Raw genomic sequence first — 5,517 nt, forward strand, 5'->3', positions numbered from 1 at the left:
AGAAACTTCTTCATATTTATCTTTCAATATTATATCTTCAATATGAATCTTATAATTCCTTTATTGAAATTTGACCTTTAATGCCAAGATAATATTAATATTATTGAGGGAATCATATTAAATCTATGTATTGATTTTAGAATATGTATGAAATATTCTGCTTTATCAACATGGCATAGATTTTAATTTATGTTCTCTACTTTTATTTGGCTATTTATATGTAAATAAATTTTATTATTTTTGTTAAATTGATCATAGATATTTTAAAGCTTTATTAGATGTGAACATAAATTTATGATTACATATCTTATTATTATATTATGAAGAAACTGTACTGATTTTTGCACATTTAACCTGAATGAAGTCATCTTGCCAAATTCTCATGTTATTTATAGTAAAGGATTAGTGTTTTCTGTGTTGTTTTGATTTGGTTTGGTTTTTGCCTAATATATAATCAATTTTTGTTACTCTATGGAATTGATATTTTCTTTCTTTTTTAATATTTAAGAGATATTTTTGCTACAGGGCATGTATTCTTGATGGAGAGACAGATAGATACAAATTGAGAAATTACCCCCTAGGGGCCATGGCCACCAATCTCTTCTCCTCTGTTCTTCTCTCAGGATTTTGGACATGCACACACACACACACACACACATAGTGTGATATTCAAGTAGCTGAGTCCAAGACTTGAACTGCAGTGAGCCATGTGGGAGTCCAGCAATGTAACTGCTACACCATTGCTGGTCCTAGGAATTGATACTTTCTAACAGTTGGCTTTAGAGCTCTATATATGTACATTAGTTTAAAATTACCAATTATGCTACTTTTTCACAACTACTATATATATACTATACTATACTATACTATACTATACTATATACTAATTGTTCTTTATCCTAAGAGTTATATTTATTTTGTTGAACTATAGAAAATTGAGAAATACACAAACACATATATAAACACATGCACACATATATATTTGAGGTATATATATATATATATATATATATTCATCCTCCTCATTATTATTCTTAATAATGTTTGTGTGAGTTTACAGATATATCTTATTTTATTCACTTTCAATTCTTGCTCAAATATCAGACAATGCTTCTGAGATTTTTTCTTCTTTCTAAAGTATATCTTTCCAGGGTTTTGTTGTTCTTGTTGTTGTTTGAACTTTTATTTTCTATTTTTAAAATTTCTTTTAAGTTTCTGCACTTGCATTCACTTGCCAAAGAGAGAACAGTAGAGGGAAAGTGAAAAATCACTCCACCAGGAGGGATGACCGTGCCACAGTTCCTTCTCCATTATCCTCTTGGAATTTGGGGCATACCTGCACATGCACCCAGTGTGATTTTCAAGCTTTCAGCTCTGGGACTAGAACTATGCTATGTGGGAGTCCAGTGCCTTAACCACTACATCACCTGCTAACCTCTATATTTATTTATTGTAATATCATTAATCTGCCAAATGATAATTATACACATTTATGGGTTATGGTGCGATATTTTGATACATGTATATAATATGCAATGATCAAATTAGAATAATTACTATTTCTATTGTTTCATTTCTTTTGTGTTGGTAACATTCAAAATTCTTTCTCCTTGATATTTTTTCAAATGTTAACATTTTTATAGTTTTTGATAATCATACAATAATCGTGCATATTCATGGAGTATGATGTGATTTTTTCATATATGAAAAAATGTGTAACAATTAAGTCAGGATAATAAACACACCAACTATATAAAACACTTATCAATACATTATCTTGCAATCAGAATTGTTTCATATTTATATTGAAATATACATTAAGTTGTTATTTTATTTATTTAATTTGATAGAGTTATTTTTTCTATAGGGCAGATGAGCTCACTGGAAGACATAGAGAGACAGTGAGGCAGAAAGTGAGAAGTCACCCTCCAGGGAGAATGGCCATGCTGCAATCTCTTCTCCTTCATTTCCCTCTTGGGATCTTGAACATGTGCACATGCCCAGCATGAATTTCAAGTGTCTGGGTCCAGAACTCGAACTGTGGTTGACCATGTCGGAGCCCAGAGACATAACCATTATGCCATCTGCTAGTCCCTAAATTGTTATTATCTATAGTTACTCTACTGTGATATATTGGGGTGTCAGGAAAGTCATGATTCATTTTTGCATAAAAACAAACATAAAAAAAGTCACAACATTCCCAACAACCTAATAGTACTCTGGAAATCAGTCTTCTTATCTAGTTATGGTTTCATATCTAATAAGAAAGTTATCCCCATCCTCTCTTACCCTAACTCCTTCCCCAACTTCTGGAATCCACCATTCCATGTCCCACTTCTATATGCTCAAATCTTTTAGCTTCCATAAATGAGTGAGAACATATATTATTTATCCTTCATTGCTTAAATTACTTCTATTAGCATAATTGTCTTCAAACTCATCCATATTGCTACAAATGAAGTGAGTTGATTCTTTTTATTACTGAATAATATTCCATTTTGTAAATGTACCACATTTTCTTTATTTATTCATCAGTTGATATACTCTTAGGTTGATTCCATATCTTGGATATTGTAAAAGATGCTGCAATAAACACTGGAGTACAGCTATATCTTTAACATGCTGCTTTCTTTTCCTTTGAGTATATATACCCAGTAGTGGGATCACTGAATGAAAATGTTGTTCAACTTTTAGGTTTTTTTTTGAGTAATTACCATAGTGTTTTGTAATTGCTGTATTAATTTACTAAGTTGGTGCAAAAACAATTGTAGTTTCAGACTGTGAAATTTAAATTATTATAACTAGGATCAAACACATCTTTAATAATCAAAATAGGAGCCATTATAATCAACACATTTTTGCCAAGGAGAAATAAGAAATAAGTTCCTTTATTCTTGTACTGTAAATACCATGTTTTGGAAAGCATCTTCTGTATCCTGCTGGTGGTGAAAACATTTTCTCCACAAAAAGTGGTCCAGATGCTTGAAGGAGTAGTAGTGTGTTGGCAAGTGGTCAGGTTAATACAGTGGATGAGGCAAAACTCATAGCCCAATTCATTCAACTTTTGAAGCTTTGCTTGTGCTATGTACATGTTTAGCTTTATCATGGAGAAGAATTGGGCACTTTCTATTGACCAATGCCAGCTGCAGGCATTACAGTTTTTGGTTCATCTCATGGATTTGCTGTGAACATACTGCTCAGATGTAATGGTTTCAATGAGATTCACAAAGCTGTAGTGGATCCATCCCCACCAGAGACAATGACCTTTTTTGGTGCAATTTTGACTTTTGTGAAGTGCTTTGGAGATGCTTCTCAGTCCAACCACTGACCTTGTCACTGTTGATTGTTGTATAAAATCCATTGGTTGTTGTATAAAATACACTTTTTGCCTCATGTCACAATCCAATCAAAAAGTGTTTCATTGTTGTTGCATAGAATAAGACATGATTTGGGGCCAACAGGTGGCATGGAGGTTAAGGCACTGAATTCCACATAGCCAGGTTCATGGTTTGAATTCCAGACATGGGGGCTTGAGAATCATGCTGCAAATGTGTGTGTGTGAGTGCCCAAAATCTCTAGAGGAGAGTGAAGGAGAAGAGCCTGTGGCATAGCCATTCCCCCAAGGGGGCAGGGTTTCTCACTTTCTCTCTCTCTCTCTCTCTCTCTCTCTCTCTCTCTCTCTCTCTCTCTCATCTGTCCCTCTCCCTCTCTGGCAAGCACACACACATCCTATAGCAAAAACTTTTTTAAAAAGATAATTTTTAAAATTTTCAGTCAGCTGGGACCAGCAGTTAGTGTAATGACTATGTCATTGGAATCTCACATAGTTGACAGCAGTTTGAGTCCCGGACCCGGTGGTTTAACTCTCACCGGGCATGTGTGCATGCGTGCCCAAGATCCCAAGAAGAGAATTGTAATTGCTGTAAGGGATTGCGGCGTGGCCATCCTCCCTGGAGGAGGTGATTTATAGCTTTCTATCTCTCTGTCTTTCTGGCAAACACACGCACCCTATAGTAAAAACCTCTCAAAAAAAAAATCAGTCAGCTTATGAGACAGTGACTTTTTTCACCTTTCCAATTTACTTTAAATGCAAATGACTATAAAATGATTAACACTGAGTTCTTTAGCAACTTCTCACTTAGCTGTAAGAGCAGCATTGATGATTGCTCTTATTATTGTCAGCTTCTGATGGTTGGCCACTATGTTCTTCATCTTCAAGGCTTTCCTCTACTTTGCAAAACTTCTTGAACCACCACTGGACCGTATGTTAATTAGCAGTTTCTGGACCAAATGAATTGTTAGTTTTGTGAGTCATCTCTGCTGCTTTATGACACATTTTGAACTCAAATAAGAAAAGAGCTCAAATTGGCTTTTTGTCTAACATCATTTTCATAGTCTAAAATAAATATAAAATAAACAGCATGTAATACCTCATTAGCAAAAAACATGAAGTGAGAAATGTCCATTAAAATTATATATAACATAACCAAACTTATTTAAGAATTTATCCAATATCAAAGGACAAGTTTTTTTCCATGACTTTTTTTTTAATTTTAATTTTTATTATCATCATAATCTTGTTTATATTACATTGGATTACATACAACTTTATAGTGTATTACATTGCTTTTTCAAAAGGGAATGCCATGCATGTCAGTCAATACAGAGACATTAATCTCCCCGCTTCAACATTCAATATCTTTCCTATGATTTTTCCCAATTATTATTATTATTCTAATTATTTTTAAAAGAGTCAATCACTATTTCTCATTTTGCTTGTAAAAAGACTTTACCCATCATGAAATACTTCTCAGACCAATCCAATTGAGAATACTATACATGTCATCATCAACAGTTAATAAGCCATATCTGTTTCTCACTAATGTCCTGCCTCTCTATTGTTCTCTTGCTATCTTACTCTATTCTCTTCTCTGCCCCTCCCCCATTCCACACTGTCCTATTCTCGTTAAGTACCTTCGCTGCTTTTTTGTCCTTCAGTTTTTTGCTCTCTACCATAGAATGCGGATAGTCGGTATATATTGAGTGGATACATACAATATCTTTCTTTCATAGCCTAACTTGCTTTGCTCAGCAACAAATCTTCCATATTCATCCACTTTCTTTCAAATTTCAGGGCCTTGTTTTTTATGGCTGAATAGTATTCTGTGGAGTGTATGTGCCACACTTTTTCAATCTATTCATCTCTTTGTGGACATTTGGGTTGGTTCCATATCTTAGCAATCACGAATGCTGCAATAAATACAGATGTGCAAGCACTTTTCTGACTGAGCATTCTCCTGACCTTTGGGTAGATACCTAGGAGTGGAATTGCTGGATCATTTGGTAGTTCTATTTGAAGGTATTTGAGGAACCTCCATATTATTCTCTACAGTGGCTGGACCAATCTATATTCCCATCAACAATGTAGGAGTGTTGGGAACCAGCAGTTAGCGTAATGGCTATGTCGCTGGACTCCCACATAGTCGACTGCGGTTCGCGTCCCCGACCCGGTGGCTT

The sequence above is a fragment of the Tupaia chinensis genome, unplaced genomic scaffold, assembly GCF_000334495.1.
Source record: "Tupaia chinensis unplaced genomic scaffold, TupChi_1.0 Scaffold149552_1, whole genome shotgun sequence".
Taxonomy (NCBI): Eukaryota; Metazoa; Chordata; class Mammalia; order Scandentia; family Tupaiidae; genus Tupaia; species Tupaia belangeri.